Genomic DNA, 20,042 nt, shown 5'->3' with positions numbered 1-20,042 from the left:
GCCAAGGAATCACTTATATTATCCCTTGGTAGCTTTTATGTAAAGAGGGCAATTTACCGATCCGTAGTATTTGGTTGGTGGGGGATATTAACGTTGGAATAAACACGTGGATGACTTCATGGACATAGAATTTCATGCTTAGGAGTCAGTGTTTTTTTCTCTCTTCCTCTTTGAATAATGTGCGCTCCTCTTGATCTCCGCCATGTCGACTTTTATCACAGGAGATGGCCCATTTAATGTGGAAAGCATTGAATGGCTCATTAAGGGTGTAAGCTAAGGAATCGTGGTGTGTTGCTGAATGGATAGCTTGTCTTGTAGTTATGACTTTTTTTTTGTTGGGGTGACTTCGCAGCGAAGTAAAAAGTATTTGTAGTAGGCACATGAGAAACAGGTTTTAGCGCTTAGACCAAGATTCGTAAGTTATTGGGACACATGGTGAAATAGTATTAATACAAATGGCATGTTTTGGCGGATGGATAGCTTGCCTTGGGAGTTGACTCTTTATCTTGATGCAATGTCTTCGCTGCAAAGTAAAAAGTCTCCCATAATAGGCATGTGAGAAGCAGGTTTTACTGCTTAGGCCAAAGTCTGTAAGTTATTTGAACACGTGGTAGAATAGTATTAATACAAATGGCGAACAGAGAGCTCTGCCAACGCAGAGCCTCTGTTTTAATATATATGTATATATATAATGTATATATACTAGCATATAACTTGCTCAATGCGTGGGGTGCAGTTTTTTCTTTTTTCTCTAACTATTCCTAAATGAAATACAAAATAGATATAATAGAGTAGATAATAGATATACCAACACAAATGTTTCAAAGGACATTCATATTTTCGTGCTATCCAAGGTTTGCTGTATTGATCGGTATTGGCATGTACTGACTGCACCATACTGTTTTGGTACTGAACTGATACGCAGTATGGATGGTATGGAGGGTTTACCAATACTGGGTACGTAGAACTGGCCTCCATATTGAGCGTACCGACACTGTAATAGGCAAGTACCGGTATAAAGTCCGGTACTAAGACGGTGAATCTTAGTGCTGTCTACTTAATCCTCTCAAACAAGTAGTCTGACTTTGTCTTCCTCCTTTGGAAGTCAACTAAGAATGATGAATGCTTAGGACAGAGGGGCTATTTGGTTAGATTTTCTATAAAACAGCTTTTATGAAAAACAGGAGGGAACCTGTTTATGACGGAACTCATATTTTAGATTTTACGACTTCCAAGATATGATAAAGCAGATTTTATGGCAAACAGCCAAACAACTAAGTTTGTAAAACTCATTCATTTTGAGTCTTTTGCATGTCTGTTTTAGTAGACCTTCCCAACCAAACAGCCCATCAAAGTTTGTTGCTATTTGAAGGTCCTATGATAGGGTGATCTAATCCATGAGCTCCTCTCAAAATGGTTCCATAATCTGCCTAGAAATCAATTTGAATATAGTTTATAGACATGTCATTTTTGGCTTATATACTTTAAACTAAAGGAACTTTGGAAAGTTTGCCTAAATTTTCTCTTTACGTGAGGAGATGAGAAGCTCTCTCTCTCTCTCTCTCTCTCTCACTCACTCTCGATCTCTCTCTGTGTGTAAATGGGGAATTATATCTCTAAGACGGCGATATGTTGATAGGGTAATGTTCTCAATTTTCCCTCCTGCAGAAAAGTTAAATCACTTGCTTATTGAAAATATATTTTCAAATCTGATTTTGTTTGTACTTTCCAGTGGTAAGAAATGAAACATCGTTATGAAAGCAATACCTTTCTAACCAGCTTTGAGTTGGAGAAGATTTACCAACATTAAAGAAGATTGGAAGATGAGAGTGAAAGATGAATACTATTAGATTTCTTTTTCTTAATCAATGTATAACTATCCCTCTGGTTCCTTTTAAAATCCTTAAAAATGAGACTTGATCTACTCAGTTGATTTAACTGAACAACTCATGATTGCTTATGTATGTAGAAAAATGATATCTATATCTCTAATCTGGTTTTAGACCTACCAGGCCATGATAAATTGGTCAATATGTATCTATTTGCTGTTCAAAAAAGTTGTGTTTCCTTGTACACCTTGAAATGTGTTTAGTTAGCTACAATGAACTTCTTAATCACAAGTTGTAGGCCTGAATAGTTAGGGCTGTAATTATACTCAAAATGTGGCAAATGTTAAAACTTTTCTAAAAACTTAAATAAAACTTATCTAAAACCTTAGCAAGCCTTTAACAACCACTATTTCTAAAACTTAAATAAAACTCACTTAGAAGTTAACAAACCTCTAAAATAGCTAAAGGCTAAAACTAACTCCCTAGAACTCAATAAAAAATACAATAGAAAAAATAAAGTCAGGACCAGCAGTTGGCTTTCCAACATCCAATTCCACCATCTGCTTACTTCATAAGCTCAATCTTTCACTCATGCTGCATCAACTTTCCCTGGATAAAAAGAATTTGGCTTCAAAAAGACTTGGCCAAACTATTTTTATTACATACTTCTATCTATAGCTGTCTTTCTACTTCCGTCTGAGTTTGCTCATGCCTCTAGAATTAGGTATAAATACTCTCTCTTACAGAATCCATGCCTCTGTTTTGGAAAATCCATGGTGAACTAAGATTTGTGTAGTCATCATTAATACATGATACCATGCCAATTGTCTACCAGGTCTCCAACAGTGACCGCAGTTAACATAACAATCATACCATCACACTACTATTGTCGCTTGGCCACAAGATTGAGTATAGCCGTAGAGTCTTGGGTCAATGATTATCTAATTTCTACATAAATTGTGGGAAATGATATTTATGGTGCCTCTCCTTGATGCCAAGTGTTTAACATTCACAACAAATATTCCTAATTCAAAACTTGTCCCACATTGCTAATCTTTATCTGACTGTTATTGTTAAGATTTTGATATCTATGAGAAGGCGTGTCTGCCTGCTGCCCTCTACGAGTGATCTTCAGCACCACATTATCTTTCGTAGGGACATCATCATATACCTCAACCACTTTCTTCCATCCTCTCCAACCATGTAGCCATTCACAGGGTATGACACAATTGTAAGAAGAAAGTAATTTCAAGGTGTTAGAAGCCTCAAAGAACATATATTTTTACATTTTGTTCTGGTGAGGACATTACAAGCCCGAAAAAGGTGCCTTTTGGGTCTCAACAACGTGGCATAGATTCTTCTCTATCCGGCAGGCCTCTTGGTAAAGTTGCAAAGGTGAGACCATATCGTCCCATTTTTCGAAGAAAAGACCTGCATGGTATCATCTTAGCCATCACTTCCTCAACGCACACATCCCATCTTTCTATCGCTGGTCATAAAATTCAGCAGACAGTTGTTCTTGCTTCATCAAATCAGCATGTGACTTAACTAGGTTATAGGTGGACTGCCAATTTGATCATTTTAGGGATTTCTAGGGTTTCCTTTCCCAAAAACTATGGAAGAAGATGATAGATTGACCCTTCTACCTTTGACTTGCCTTCCTTCCTATTATGGTCATTCAATATGTCCGTGATTTTATTCTTGATATGGTCAAACTAAGCATCATCTTAAAATTGATGATCTTGCTGCTGCTTTTTAATGGAATACAATCACTCTGCCATTGTTGTTAGATGTTCCAGTACATTCAGGGAAGGAAATTGGCGCGATGATTGGTTGGCTAGTTGAGGAAGCCATATTTGTTCTATTGAGGACTTTGGAGATGAGCTGCCTGTTGAGGGACCTAACCTTCAAAGATGAATGCTTGTGTATATACTCGTACATACTGGTGCTTAGCTCCTCCCTCTTATCTAAATAAAAAACTGAAAGAAGGAAAAAGAACTGCAACCATAAAGCCATTTAACAAAATGCTATCTGATTCATCTTCTTCCATATATGTTGATTAGAAGGACCTTAAAACTTAGATAGAATGATTAAAATGACAACCCATCTATAACTAAGATCAGCAATGACATGATGGAAAATCCAGGATTGGAGGAAACACCCATTCTTACCCTTGATCAAAAATTTAGCAAACCATTGTTCTTGATTCATAAAATCTGCCCAAGGCTGATCTTACTTTAGGTAGACTGCCAGTTCAATCATTTTGGGAAGTTTTGGCTACTTATTTTTCCAATGTTTATGGAAGAAAATGGATTTGTTAGTATGAATTTTAATGTAGCGTCTAATTGCAATCATGTTGCCTTTATTGTCACAATCAACTTTTGAAGTTGGTTTTCAAGACCGTCGGACTGAGTATATTCTCAGCTTGATGATCTTGTAATTGTTTCTCGACAATATCCAACACTGCTTTATTTTACAATAGATGTTTTCTCTCTGCAAATGTGTAGAAGTTGTTTCTTGTACAGTATGGGGCTTTTGCAATAAGTTATTCTTAGTCAGTCAACTCGTAGAAAACCTATGATTTTATAATATTTTGTTTTCAGCATTAAGGAGCACAATCACGTTTGGAGACACTGAAAGGGGTTGAAGAGATCGACCAAAATTAGAGATCAATGAGTAAGAAGAATTCAAATTTCTATGTAGTTGTTTGTATTTCGCTTTTACACCAATTTTTTCTTTTCTTAACTCCGAATTACCTAGACTTAATCTAGCCCACTATTTGAACTAAACCAGGAGTGACCTTGAACCATACTTATGACTACAGAAAAGAAAAAGGAAAAAGAAAAGGATGTCTGTATTTTGAATGCTGCTCTGGTCTTTAAGCCCTTCAAAGGCATGATAACCTGGTCAATACAAGCCTTTTTCTATAACAAGTGATGTCTTACTGTAGCACCTAAAAAATCATGTATGCATTAACTAGAAAAATTTCTCAAGTTATATTTGGGCTAAGTTATACTTGAAATACCAAAATAACTAAGAACTAATATAAACACCTTCATGTGAAGCCTCTAGAGTTATATAAAATTAGAGTAACGAGTACTTAAAACCATAGTTGTCGAATCTCGAGCAGTTGCAAGAGCATGTAGTGTGCTAGTACGATGAAGCAAATATTTTAAGAACATTGAAGGAAACAAGTGCTTAGGAATTGGGTGGGGATTTAGGCTTCTAGAGAGTTTCCAAAGCAAGTATAATACCCTAAGATAGGGCTAGCATTTGGCTTTTAGGTTTCAACTCACTCTCCTTTCATTCCATGGTGATCCTCCTTGTTAGTTGCTCATTTGTCTTATATCTACATATGATCTGATGGGGGAGAAGGAAGAATTACCTCAATCCGCTTAACACGAATCTCTCAATTTTTTTTTGGAAAAGATGAAAAAAATGGTGAAATTAGGGTTTAGGTCTCCTTTTCATTCATTGGTTATTGATTAAAAAATTGAAGTGCATAACCTTTATTTATAATAGTAAGGTTCACCCTTGCACCATTCGGGTCGAATTTCTCTCCTAGTGTGAACGGGACTAGTTTGCTAAAAATAAACATGATTAGTATAAATAAACACGAAAAAAAAAGCTAAAATCCTACAAGGGGTAGATCTCGACTCCTACATTAACTGTCTTTTGTCGCTCTAACTAATACTCTCTGGATTAGGAGATAGGCCCCGATTAAAATCTTTCCGAAAAGAAAATTTTCCGTTTGATCGGCCCGTTTCAAGGACCAAATGATGGAATTTTGGCCCATTTCAAACACCAAAGGGGTTGACGCTACATCGAGGATCTTGGAAGGCTTCCCAATTTTGGAAAAAATAAAAAATCTTAATCGGGTATCATATGACCAAATTATGAGCTTCGAAAATTTGGTGCACGATTCAGCTTCCTAATGTGGAAAATCTCACTTTTGGATCCTGTCTTGCCTTACTTGCAGTAGTCAAAGTGGTTCATATCAAATCCGATGATCCTCCTAGATCTCTATAAGTTTTCTTATTGGTTTTAGAAAATATGATGGGGACATCTAATACATAGTCTCTCGCAACTAGCTGTCCAAATAAGCCCAATGGACCACCATCACCACCACCCTAAAGAAAAGAATCCAACTCTCTCTAAAAGGACTGGCATATGGCAGTAGCAAATTTCTAGGTTGCTTGAGGGAATATAAATATTTGTCATTAGATTTTTTCCCATTATTCTACCTATGATAAGATTTGACTGAAGATAAGTACCTTGAACTTATCGGATGTGGTCATCCTTTTATTTTAGGAAAAAAACTTGGGAAACCAGTATGTTCCTTTGAAAGTGGAAGTCAGCCTCACTAAAACTGTTTATGCATAAATGGCATTTCAGCTTGCTATAAATCAAGTACAAATGCCAGATGAAAGCATATTATATGGCCTAGGAACTTTAGTCAGTAATAGTCTAGGAAGATACTATTTTTTTTATTTTACCATGGTTCGACAAAAAACTATTTTATAACCCAGAAGCTTCTTCATTGTCATCCCTATAACAAAGCCTCCAAATGAAAGGAAATGGGATATACTATGCTCTTGGAAGTGGAAAAGCAAGCTATTGGACTGGCCGGCTTCCTGTAATAAAAGTGAAGGTACTTATTGTAGCTTGTTTCCCTCTAGACCTTTGTTACCTTAACAGAGAGCATGGAGGTTGAGTTGTCAGCTTTTAGGAAGCGGTTGCGGAAGCAATATTCCAAAGAGATTCTAAAATGGGGCTGGCACCATAAGAACTTTTCGGATACAAAGTTATAGATCTATCTTTGTTTCTCAAAGATTACTCGAGTCATATTTTTTATGTATTGTTTTGATTACATCATATACTAAACTAACTAGTAGGGTATATGACAAATTATGACTCTTCAAAAGATCAAGCTGATTAAAAAAAGATACTTAATGTTCCATAACCTATATTGTCAATGATAAGATGAAAATGTTACCATAAGATATTTTCAACTATATTAATTTGTTTCCAAGTGTAATATCCATAATAATTTTAAAAAACATTTAAATTTTGGTTAAATGATTTTAGTTAATAATTTATATTTGTTTGAGAGATTTAAGTCTCTTCACCTGACATCCAAAAACTCTATAGATTGTCCTTGTTGAACCCACAGTAACCCAAATCTGATAAAATGATGTTAAGTCATGCATTGGGGTGATAGACAATCAAAATAAAAAATCATAAAGAATAAAAGAGAAAAAAAAAACTACTGTCTTATTCAAAATCATCATGCACTGTGAATCTTAATTTATGCTCTTATATAGAGCGTAACGACCTATAATCCATATTATTGAGTAAATTATGTAAGGTTGACAATTGAAAATGCATAAAAAGATCCGCAGATAATTCTGTGAAACCCCAATGTTTTCTTCACCTTTGATCATTATAAATCATATAATGTTGACCATTAAATATGTGTTAACGAGCTTGTTCAAAATTTTAGCATTGACAGGTGTTACGGGGGAACTTAGCCCCACGTGACCGGCACGCGCGCCCAGGAAGACTACGGCTGCCCCTTGATCCAGCAATCCGACCTCGGGTCGGATATCTTCGGCTCCGCAGCCCGACCCCGGGTCGGCTGCCCCTTGATCCAGCAATCCGACCTCGGGTCGGATATCTTCGGCTCCGCAGCCCGACCCCGAGTCGGGTGCCCCTTGATCCAGCAATCCGACCCCAAGTCGGCAATCTCTTGACAACAACAGACTGTTCCCCTGAGGCACGCCGCGGCCCCCTGCTCCACTACTCGCTGCAACGGCCGTATCCGGCGCTGCCCCACGATCCCCTGTAACAGCCGTACAAAGCGGAGCTCCACTACACCCTGCCATGGCCGTACCCAGCGCCGCCCCACGACGCCCTGTAACGACCATGTCAGTGGCAACCCCATCGTGCCACACGATGACCAATCCCCAGAAAAACCCCCCAGCCTGATATATATGCGGCTGGGGGGGAAGGGGAGGGTAAGCAAGATTTTCCAGAATATTATCTTACCTGCTACCTCTTCTTCTCCTTCGATCTCCCCTAACTTGATCGTCGGAGGGCCCCCACTACCCCGGTGGTGGTGCGAGGCTTGCTTGCAGGTTTCCCGGCGGAAGGTGGAGCGCGACTGAAGTAATTCCAAGGGAACCCCGTTCATACCGCTGTGCCAATCGTTCTCGGTTTGGACCCCCAGCAACAGTTGGCGCTAGAGGAAGGGACCGGATCTCAGAGCGATCGTAATGGCACGGCGAGGTGGTCGCGGAGCTTCCAATGCTTCCGGTCGCGGGGCCTCTCGCGCCTCTGGCCGGAGGGCCGCTGCATCTCCAACACGCTCTCAGCAACACTCCACCTCCCCACCGCCCGCTCAGACGGTCGAAGCCGCCCAGTTCGACCAGCTAACCCAGCAGGTTCGCACCCTCGCGGAGGCGGTGCAGAATCTGCAGGGTGCGATGTCCCGGGCGCCGCAGCGGGTTCAGGAGCCGCCACTGCCTGAGCGTTCGCCTGTCCTCAACCCGCGCTCCTTCCTCTCCCATGGGGAGGAGCGCCGGCGCGAGGAGGATTCTCGAGCACGCTCCATTCTGCCGGGACCTTTCCACCGGAGCTGCGCGGGGTCCGAGAGGCGGGCCCGGGCGCGTTCCCAGACCCCCCAGTCCTCGAGGAACCCGCGCTCCAGTCGGTCCCCCTCTCGCCGCTCCTTGTCTCCCACCCACCGGTCGCGCTCCCTGGACCGGCGGGTGGACGATCTCCACCGACAACTCCAGGTCCTGAAGGGCCATTCCAAAGATCCCTTCGCCGACTTAGAGATCTCCTCCCAGCCGGCGCTCGCCTCGAGGATCCTGCGGACCCCGAATCCGCCGGGGTTCAAAATGTCGGCGATCGAGCCCTATGACGGGGCGGCGGACCCGCGGGATCACGTCGAGAGTTTCAGGACCCTTATGCTCCTCCACGGAGCATCAGATCCCCTTCTCTGCAAGGCTTTCCCGGCAACCCTCCGTGGCCCGGCGAGGGCGTGGTTCGCCGGGTTGGAGGCTGACTCAATCCGGTCCTTCGACCAGTTCACTCGCCTCTTCGTCACTCATTTCGCCGTCAGTAGCCGGCGGCGACTGGTCTCCGACTCCCTCTTCGATGTCCGGCAAAACGAGGGAGAAAGCCTGCGGGATTATCTTACCCGCTTCAACAGGGCTACGCTGGAGGTCCGGAACCTGAGTCAGGAAGTAGCTCTTTCAGCCCTGAAGCGTGGCTTCCGGAAGGGCAGACTCACCTTCTCCCTGGACAAACGCCTGCCGCGGAGCTTCCCAGAGCTGTTGTCCTGGGCGAACCAGTATGCGGACGCCGAGGAGGCGGCCGCCCACCGGAGCAAGGAGGCCGCCGAGATCCCTCCAAAGCTTGGGAAGAAAAGGCGGAAAGAGGCACGCCAGAGGAGGAGCCCGACGCCCAGCGTCGGCGCAGAAGCCCGTCGCCGGCGAAGAACCACGGCGCCCCACGCCCTCGTTCTCCGCCCCGACGTTTCAACCGGTACACCCCTCTCCTGACTCCCCGGGCCCAGATCCTTATGGAGATCAAGGGGCGGGAGGACCTCCCGGCCCCGAGACAGATGCGGAAGATCCCTGGGAAGAGGCCCTCTCGGGCGTACTGTGAGTACCACCGAGACCACGGCCACGACACAGAAGACTGCTTCCAGCTTCGGGACGAGATCGAGGCTCTCATCCGCCGGGGGCGTCTCGGTCGATATGTGAGCGACCGACGTCCCCCCGCAGACCCGCGTCCGGCCGACCCGGCTCCTCTCGAGCCTCGGGAGCAGAATCGACCCGTTGCGGGCGTGATCCACACTATCACTGGGGGCTGCCCCCGGCCCGTGAGGAACGCAGGGGGCTCGACGGAGGCGTCAGGTGCGGCCGTCGCAAAGAGGCAGAGGGTCGGCAATGTAATCACCTTTTGTGATGAGGATGTAAAGGGGGTTCAGACCCCCTACGATGACGCCATGGTAATCTCCCTCACTATGGCAAACTATGATGTAAGGCATGTTCTTGTGGATAGTGGAAGCTTAGCTGATATCTTGTTTTACGAGGCCTTCCAAAAGCTGGGCTTGTCCAGACAATCGTTGCGCAAAATATCCACCCCCCTAGTAGGATTCACCGGCGACGCTGTCCCGGTGGAAGGTGTCGTTGAGCTGCCTGTGACTGCGGGCGTCGCACCCGCAGAAGCCACGGTGCGACTCGGGTTCTTGGTCGTCCGTGTTCCCTCGGCCTACAACGCTATCCTCGGACGACCCGGGCTGAACGCCCTTCGCGCGGTGGTCTCCACGTACCACTTGCTCATGCGGTTCCCCACGACGGTCGGGATCGGGGAGGTCCGAGGTGACCAACCGACCGCACGGCAATGTTTCTTAGCGACCCTCAAAGGGAAGAAGCCCGCAGAAGCCCTCAACGTCGAGTCCCTTGATGCCAGAGACGAGGTGGCCTTGCGGCAGGGGGAGCCGGCCGAGGGTGTGGTCGGAGTTCCCCTCGAGGAAGGCCGCCGGGACTGGGCGGTCCGGGTCGGCGCCAATCTCGACCCGGGAGCTCGGGCCCGGTTGGTGGAATTCCTCCGAGTCAGTGCCGATGTGTTTGCCTGGTCGGCGGCCGATGTACCTGGGATCGACCCGGAGGTCATTTCTCACGCCCTCAACGTCGACCCGACCCACCGGCTAGTGAAGCAGAAGAAGAGACACTGTGCCCCGGATCGGATCCGGGTGGTCGACCAGGAGGTAGACAAGCTCTTGGAGGCAGGATTCATAAGGGAGGTGAGTTACCCCGAGTGGCTGGCAAATGTCGTACTTGTCCGGAAGGCGAGCGGGAAGTGGAGGATGTGCGTTGACTATACCGACCTGAACAAGGCGTGCCCTAAGGATAGCTTTCCGCTTCCGCGGATAGACCAACTGGTCGACGCGACTTCCGGATATCAGCTGCTGTCTTTCATGGACGCCTTCTCCGGTTACAACCAGATAATGATGGCCCCACAGGACGAGGAGAAAACTGCCTTTATAACAGACCGGGGGCTGTACTGCTACAAGGTAATGCCCTTCGGTCTGAAAAATGCTGGCGCCACTTACCAGCGCCTCGTCAACAAAATCTTCAAAGAGCAAATCGGCCGGAACATGGAGGTGTACGTGGACGATATGCTGGTGAAGAGCCGCCAGGCAGACCAGCACATCGTGGATCTGGAGGAGACTTTCACCACCTTACGGAAGTTTCGCATGAAGCTGAACCCAGCGAAGTGCGCCTTTGGCGCTTCGGCCGGGAGGTTCCTCGGTTTCATTGTCAACCAGCGGGGTATCGAAGCCAACCCGGATAAAATCAAGGCCATCCAAGGTATGTCCCCTCCGACCAAAGTGAAGGAGGTTCAGGAGCTCGCTGGAAGGGTCGCCGCGCTCGGACGATTTGTGGCAAAATCGGCCGAACGCTGCCAACCATTCTTCAAGGTGTTAAAACGCCCGAAAGACTTCCTTTGGATGGCCGAATGTCAAGCAGCATTCGACCAGCTCAAGGAATACCTGGCGTCTCCTCCCCTGCTGTCCAAGCCGCAAGAAGGGGAGATGCTCTACCTCTATCTGGCGGTCTCCCCAACCGCGGTCAGTGCGGTGCTGGTTCGGGAAGAGGCAAAGCTCCAGAAGCCCGTGTACTACATCAGCCGGGTCCTACGGGATGCCGAGACGCGGTATACGAAGGCTGAAAAGATCGCCTTCGCGCTGCTGACCGCGACCAGGAGGCTCCGCCCCTATTTCCAGGCCCATTCTGTCACCCTCTTAACTGATCAACCACTACGACAGATCCTCAGCAACCCCGAGAATGCGGGACGGCTGGTGAAGTGGGCAGTAGAACTCGGTGAGTTCGACATCCGCTACCAGCCTCGACCCGCCATCAAGGCCCAGGTGCTCGCGGACTTCCTCGCTGAGTGCACGGTGCAGGAGGCGGAGCCTAGACCGTCGGAAATGCCCAGCCTCGACCTCCCGACCTGGACGCTTCACATCGATGGGTCGTCGAACCCTGAGGGTGGAGGAGCCGGGCTGGTCCTTACCAGTCCTGATAGAGTGATAGCTGAGTATGCCTTGAGGTTTGGATTTCCAGTGACCAACAACGAGGCGGAGTACGAGGCCCTAGTCGCGGGACTCAAACTCACCGGGGAGCTCGGCATCCGGCGTTTGAAGGTTTTCACCGACTCCCAGCTGGTGGTCGGGCAGGTCCGTGGGGAGTTCGAGGCCCGGAGCCCGACCATGCAGAACTACATCCGGAAGGTGCAAGCACTCATTCCCGACCTCGGCAGCGTCGACCTCCAGCAGGTCCCCAGAAGCGAAAATGCCAGGGCCGACAGGTTGTCCCGCTTGGTGGGCGCAGAGGCGCACAACTTGTCGAGGGCAATCTACCTGGAGACCCTGGATGCCCCAAGCATCGGCGAGGCTGGAGCGGTGATGGCGATTGATCCGGAGCCGTATTGGATGGACCCGCTCGTCGCCTACCTCGCCGAAGGGATCCTCCCTGAAGACGAAGATCAAGCTTGGCGACTTGTCAGGAAGTCCGCCCACTACGTACTCTATGAAGGGAGGCTGTATCGGACCTCGTTTACCGCCCCCCTCTTAAGGTGCCTCCGCCCCTCGGAGGCGGCCTACGTCCTCGGCGAAGTCCACGAGGGCGTCTGCGGATCGCACTCGGGGGCTAGGTCCTTGGCGCACAAGATCATGAGGCAAGGCTATTATTGGCCTACCTTGTTGGAGGACTCAAAGGGTCACGTACGGAAATGCGACGCCTGCCAGCGCCACGCCAACGTCCAGAGAGTCCCTTCTGTCCCCTTGGCACCAATCACCGCACCCTGGCCCTTCGCACAATGGGGAATGGATATCCTCGGACCCATGGAATGCCGTACCGGCCCGTACCGGCCGGTACGGGCCGGTACGTACCGGTCCGGCCGTGGACCGGTACCGGAACGGATAAAAAACCGGTATTTCCCGGTTTTTTATCCGAACCGGCCGGTACGGGTGCGTACCGGCCGGTTCGGGCCCGTACCGGCCGGTTCGGAGCCCGTACCGGCCGGTACCGGCCTCGTACCGGTGCGAACCGGCCGGTTTGCACCGGTACGATTTTTTTTTTTTTTTATAGAACCACAGCGCCGCGCGCTGTGGTTTTTGAAACCACCGCGTACCGGCCGGTACGGGACCGGTACCAGCCAGTACGTACCGGACCGGACCGGTACCGTACCGGTCCGGCCGGCCACCGGTACGCCGACCGGTACCGGTACGGCGGACCTTGCTCGGACCATTCCCCGTCGCTTCCGCCCAGCGGAAATTCTTGATTGTTGCAATCGACTACTTCACCAAGTGGGTGGAGGCAGAGCCGCTGGCTACTATCACGGAGGCGCAAGTCCGGAAGTTCGTGAAGAAAAACATCATTGTCCGATTTGGGGTACCCCGGGTCCTCATCTCGGATAATGGTCGACAGTTCGACAACAAGCATTTCCGTGACTTCTGCGAGGAGTTCGGGATCGAGCATCGGTTCACATCTGTGTCGCATCCCCAAACCAACGGCGAGGCCGAGGTGACAAATCGGACAATCCTCCAAGGAATTAAGGCGCGAATCGGTCGGACGGGGCAAGCTTGGGTCGAAGAACTCGAGAACGTCATTTGGGCGTATCGGACCACGCATCGGACCCCTACCGGGGAGACGCCTTTCAGCCTAACCTATGGCACGGAAGCGGTTGTCCCCGTGGAGCTCGGACTCCCCTCGCCCCTGGGTGGCCGCGCACCGACCCGAGGCCAATTCGGAGCAACTCCGAGGGAACCTGGACCTCTTGGAAGAAGCGAGGGAAATGGCGCAGGTCCGGATGGCGATGTATCAGCGGAGGGTGGCCCGATATTAAGGCTTATCCCCCCACGATCTCCTAAGCGTCGTTCTCCTTAATCGTATTCTTCGTGCAGGACACTCCGGGCGGCGTGTATCCCGCGGCCCCCGTATCTCCGCATGCGCCCAGGCCGCATCCGCCTCGAAGAACGCGCGTATCGCGGCCGCTTAACTGGCACTCCTCGCAAGCAGCAACTGGCCGGTCCGATTTCTCAGGTAACGCCTCAATTAGCATTTAATGGCCTTCTGGTGTTCCCCAGGTGACACTTCGAGAGGAGGAGAAACACGATCGCAGCTGGCCACGGAGAAACCCCGTCGAGCGGCAAGTGATAGGCGCGCGACCAACGAGCGGAATTTCCCGAGGCTCGGCCCTCGGATGCCAGGCTAACCCGATGATCATCCCGGGAGCAGACTAGCCTGAAGCCCCGACCGGTCGCCTCGGCTCGCGCCAGCCTTGGCCGACCAACGAGCGGAATTCCCCGAGGCTCGGCCCTCGGATGCCAGGCTAACCCGATGATCATCCCGGGAGCAGACTAGCCTGAAGCTCCGACCGGTCGCCTCGGCTTGCGCCAGCCTTGGCCGACCAACGAGCGGAATTCCCCGAGGCTCGGCCCTCGGATGCCAGGCTAACCCGATGATCATCCCGGGAGCAGACTAGCCTGAAGCCCCGACCGGTCGCCTCGGCTTGCGCCAGCCTTCGCCGACCAGCGGAAGAATTTCCCGAGGCCTAACCCTCGGATGCTTGGCCTGGCGCCGGAAGAATTTTCCGAGGCCTAACCCTCGGATGCCCGGCCTGGCGCCGGAAGAATTTTCCGAGGCCTAACCCTCGGATGAACTTCAAGAGTCAGGAGTCGGCGAGACGCTACTAAGAGCGTCAAAGGAGGAGCGAACGAACAGTCCGACGGCAACGACAGCAGCACAAGGGAGAAACTCGAGGACGCCTGTGAAGAGAAAGGCGGACGGGGGAGGGCCCCCGGTCAAATAGGCGGAAAGACGGGTGACGCCTCGGTGACGCCAGAGGACGCCCGGCTGCCGAAGGATCGTTCGCGCCCCAAAGGCGAATCGACGCCATTAAGGAAGGATGTCCGCCGAAATCCGCAGACTGCCAGATCAGCGACAACCGCCATACGCCATAAAGAAGGCGGGGAGCTCGGAGCGCGCGCGCCTTTCCGAAGGATGGCGGCAATCTCGAAGCGTCACTCCCTTCACCCGTTCCCCTCCTGGTTCCAGGCTCGGAAGTGGGGGGCTACTGTTACGGAGGAACTTAGCCACCATGCCCCACGTGACCGGCACGCGCGCCCAGGAAGACTACGGCTGCCCCTTGATCCAGCAATCCGACCTCGGGTCGGATATCTTCGGCTCCGCAGCCCGACCCCGGGTCGGCTGCCCCTTGATCCAGCAATCCGACCTCGGGTCGGATATCTTTGGCTCCGCAGCCCGACCCCGAGTCGGGTGCCCCTTGATCCAGCAATCCGACCCCAAGTCGGCAATCTCTTGACAACAACAGACTGTTCCCCTGAGGCACGCCGCGGCCCCCTGCTCCACTACTCCCTGCAACGGCCGTATCCGGCGCTGCCCCACGATCCCCTGTAACAGCCGTACAAAGCGGAGCTCCACTACGCCCTGCCATGGCCGTACCCAGTGCCGCCCCACGACGCCCTGTAACGACCATGTCAGTGGCAACCCCATCGTGCCACACGATGACCAATCTCCAGAAAAACCCCCCAGCCTGATATATATGCGGCTGGGGGGGGAAGGGGAGGGTAAGCAAGATTTTCCAGAATATTATCTTACCTGCTACCTCTTCTTCTCCTTCGATCTCCCCTAACTTGATCATCGGAGGGCCCCCACTACCCCGGTGGTGGTGCGAGGCTTGCTTGCAGGTTTCCCGGCGGAAGGTGGAGCGCAACTGAAGTAATTCCAAGGGAACCCCGTTCATACCGCTGTGCCAATCGTTCTCGGTTTGGACCTCCAGCAACAACAGGCATCTGTAGAACCAATGTTTCTCATGCTGACTCGTTGGGGTGATTCCAGAATCAGCCTTTCATCAAGGAAATTTCTGTGTTCAGTTTTACATATTGTTTGTTTCGTGTTCTAGTAGTTGCTGTATGTTGAATTAGATGTATAGCAAATTATGTGAATCTAACGTATGCAAGAGAGGAGAAATATGATGAATGATACTACCCTTATAAAGTTAGAAATGAGACAAGTTCAGAAATTTACAATGTCAGGAGTGTTCACTGATTTGTTGTTTCCCCAAACTCGGCCCATATCCTCTTTTTATATAACATACAACATTCCAATGGGAATTGAATATTCTCTCGAAAGAGAATTTATCATAGTTGTATCTTTGAATGTTTTAAACTATTTAAATTTTTGGTGTCAGAAAAAGTCAGGGTGTTCCATATTTGTCGAGGGTCATGGTTTCATCCAACCTTGAGTGAAATTATTTGGTGGCTTTTACAATGTTATAACTAGTAATTCAAGGTTGTTATATGATTAATCTTTAGGATTCAATATAAGCGTAACAGACATTGGAAAAATAATGAAACCTTAAAGCATTTACAGACTGAAGCTGTACAAGTTGTTCAGGTGGCAGAGCAGATTTCATTAAGGAGAGGTGCTCATATTTGTATTCGAAGGATCTACAATGTGGAGAAGACAACCTAAAATAACATACATAAGTCATGAGAAAGAATTCAGAAGTGCTTGTAGCAATGACAGAAATGTACATTAATGGGAGTGACTGGTTAACAATTTTTCTTGAAGCCGACTTCATCAGTAGGGGAAATTCTTGACAGTTATGATTTATGGGGGTGGGTGGATCCGTGGGGTTTCCAAACTGAAGGAAACCTTTCGCATAGTTTCTATTATATAAACATTTGAGAAATTCTTGGACAGCAAATTCTTAAAGAATGTATGTTTCTAATATATTCTTCTAGGAATGAGTCTCCTTGATCTATACCCATATGTAATATTTGATTTTCACTTTGATTTGTCTGTAGGTGGGTATCCATTCTCTCTACCTAGGAATTTCTTTCAATTGTCTCATGACAGACTTGACGTTAAAGGGCTCATAATTTGTAACAAGTGTCGTCTTTATCAAGCCAGTGGCTAGGACATGGTTTACTTCAGCATAATGTTGCTCAAGCCCCTGGCTTCCTGTTCGTTGTTAGCTTGTCTCTTACTGCTGCGACTTCAGTTTATGAGTTCATTTTTTTCCCAACCTTCTGCAGATCATGATTACAATACAACACTTAGAATGTGATCAGACTCTTTTTTTAAAAAAATGAAGTTCAAGCTTTCGGGATAAACCAAGCATATTTAGTAGTTACTGTTGCATGTTAGTATTGCGGATATTTGTTATTTCTTGGCTTTGGTATGCACCAATGGTCATGTAAGACTTATGGCTGGTATATAACATCTGTCAGCCTAGCAATCGACCTACAAAGAAAGTTCAGGATTGTTACTTCGAAAGAAGACATTTCACTAGCTGCCTTGTATGTGTTTTTCTTTTCAATGCAATCTTTGTGCAGTGTCGGTTCTTGCATGTGCATAATCTATATATATAACATGCTCTTGGTCTGCTTTTATTTTTGTTTTTTTTTCTGAACTCGTGTAAACTGCAGCTTTCGGTATGAAGTCTCTTGTTAGCAGGCAAGTGGTGGCCCTTTTGATTTTTATAACCTTTTTACCATGACGAAGAGATTTCTGTGCTTTTCATTAACAGAGAAAATATTATCTTTCTTTTGTGCTTGTATTATGGGCTGACATTACAAGCTCTAACTTTCTTTTTTTGGTTCTTTTGTTCTTGTATTTCTTGTAGGTGGCTGTATTCTGTTTCCTTTGGTGATTGCAGGAGTATCTAGATGGCTGATGGTTAGAAAGAGTTACTGGTGAAAATTTGCCTGAAGCACATGGTAGGCCTTGGAAGTTCATGGTTGTATAAAAAGTAGTCAACATTTTGGTCATGCCTTGATTGTTAAGCACCTTAACATGGTATGTAGCTCACATCTTTTTCCCAGGCTGCAAATGGAAAATTGAAATCCTAATCCATTGTTGAGGATGAATCCTTTCCCCAAGTTGGTAATCCTACTCTAGTTGATGATACTTTCGTATCTACTTTTGAATATTGTGGCCTTGCATGCAACAAAAAGTATCAGGGGGTAGAGCCTATGCGTCTACTTACCCTTTTCAAAATAACCTCTTTTTCAAAATAATGTATTTTACCCTTAAATAAAAATTAGTTGTGTTATCCATTCCTGAATCTGACACTCCAGATTTCTGAAACTCAAATGTTTGTTAAAAAAAATATATATAGTTTTTTTTGTTTGGTACAAGAAAAAAAAATATAGGTCCAATCAAGTCTTTCGACAGAAACAGGAGTTTAAGCAAACCCAACATACCATTGTCATGGGAAAGGAAAAGCATTTAAGTATTTAAAATAGCCGTATCACAAATCTTTTGGTAGTATTGAGTGAGAAGAAAATCAGTCTCCGTGGACGGTTGTATAGTTCTCTGGGTCTGCCCGGTGTCATCAGACCAAGCTTTACCGGAATTTCATGTGGAAATTTAAATGCCAGAGACTTCTTTTTCCTTTTTGTTCATGAAGTGCTAGCATAGGCTGATATTCTTCTCCATTAAGAGCTGTTAGGATGTTTTGATAAAAACTATCAAGAGAATCAAAAAATTGCAGGCTTAACCAGGGTTTCATTTAGTATCTGTTGTTAGGTTGGTTATCTTTTGTAAGATTTATTTTTTCTGTTTGAGATAATCCTTGGGTTTGTAATCAAGAGGGTAAAGTATATATTATGTTACATTTTTTTTTTTGTGAGATGGAAGCCATGTTATTTGGATACTTGCATCCAACTCCAAAAATCCGCATCAATTATGTATTTGAATTGGATATGTATTGCATACTTGAATACTTATATAGTTCTTCAGTAGCTATTTTTAAAAATTTGAGGACAGTCGAACTATTTGAGCAATAACTTTGATCTTCTATTTTTGTGGTAGTAAGTACTTGTTCTTTTGTTCTTTTAAAGTTTGATTAAGGATGAGGTATTTAAATAATTTTATAAGATATTATTTTTCATATAGTTAAGTTAATTGGGTAGTTTTGAATAAAAATATGTACACTGAATGATCTTAACAAATAATATTTCTTAATATTTAAATACATAGATATGTAATTTACTTGAAATTGTATCTATTCTACAAATACGTGTAGCTTTAGTGTTTTCAACCTCGGATACTTGGCTTGGATTTTTAGCGATCGGAGTGGATTATAACTCGTGTGATGGTGGAAAATAAGCTTGATGACATGGTGCAACCAGATTAGTCCGGCTCAAAACTAATGTGGTGTCTCATGTAATTGGACCAAGTCTACTTCGATCAAGCCAAAAAATAGGATGAGCAGACCGGAAGATCTTTTAGATCACGTCATTCAATGAGAAGCACTATAATTAAGGTGGACATTCCTTAGTTGACTTGAACCCTCTAACCTTAACAACTGGTTTGTCCGCCTTGGATGGAACGATTATCCATCCATCAAGCCTAAAATGAATTACCATAACAGACTCCAAAGGTTACACGAAATCTTCGTATAGTTACAGTGCAATCCCAAATGGTTATAAGCGTAATTTGAGGCTGTTGAGATACGATTTGCAAGAGATTAGAAATCTTGCAGTTATAAATAAACTCGGAGATCCTCCACAGAAGCTAATCATTCAACAACAGTTAAATCTCAATCGAATGGCCCGACATAAGCCAATCCGATGAGCTCTTTGATCTTATATTTATTGCTTTGTAGATCCATAGGAGCAGCCTAAATCGGTGGTAACAGATTGGTGCTATTTGTTGGAAGAAGAAAGAGAAGCCATAAAACTCAAAAGGAGCAACCATGTAGGAGCTGCTCAACTAGAGCCTAATGACTCATTGCATAGCCTCCCGAGACCTCAGCCCCATCAACTAATCTTGGACGCTATTGATGTTGGGCATTTCAACTTGCTTGTCTAGCAAGTGCAAGATGTCATGACTGTAATGCAGGATCTGTAGTAATGGCTCATCAATCGCCCTCCTAGCTAGCTGAACCACCAAGATGGCCTGGTGCAAAGAAGCAACCATCTTCACCACGAGAGCCTTGAGAGGGGTTGGAGAAGCGTTCACTTCAATTTGCCCTCCAAAACAAGTTCTAGTTCTAGACACTCTTCTCCCTGGCCGCTAGAAAAAGTCTTTAGATGAGAGGCTGACCTTGATTGCAAGATTGAGGAGATGCATAATGAGATTAGGTCCTACAACGGAAGAA

General features: G+C 46.8%; 2 long non-coding RNA genes across 2 annotated transcripts; both read left to right on the top strand.

The window, feature by feature from the left end:
• The first annotated feature begins 238 nt into the window (after positions 1-238).
• LOC120109269 lies at positions 239-17,845 on the top strand. Its single transcript, XR_005510215.1, has 2 exons — positions 239-4,505; positions 17,562-17,845. It is a non-coding gene; the product is annotated as an uncharacterized LOC120109269 (long non-coding RNA).
• LOC120109270 lies at positions 4,512-15,960 on the top strand. The gene is made up of 2 exons (XR_005510216.1): positions 4,512-7,341; positions 15,720-15,960. It is a non-coding gene; the product is annotated as an uncharacterized LOC120109270 (long non-coding RNA).
• Positions 17,846-20,042: the final 2,197 nt, after the last annotated feature.

Source organism: Phoenix dactylifera, unplaced genomic scaffold (assembly GCF_009389715.1).
Source record: "Phoenix dactylifera cultivar Barhee BC4 unplaced genomic scaffold, palm_55x_up_171113_PBpolish2nd_filt_p 001971F, whole genome shotgun sequence".
Classification (NCBI taxonomy): Eukaryota; Viridiplantae; Streptophyta; class Magnoliopsida; order Arecales; family Arecaceae; genus Phoenix; species Phoenix dactylifera.
This window is presented reverse-complemented; position numbering and strand designations above follow the sequence as displayed.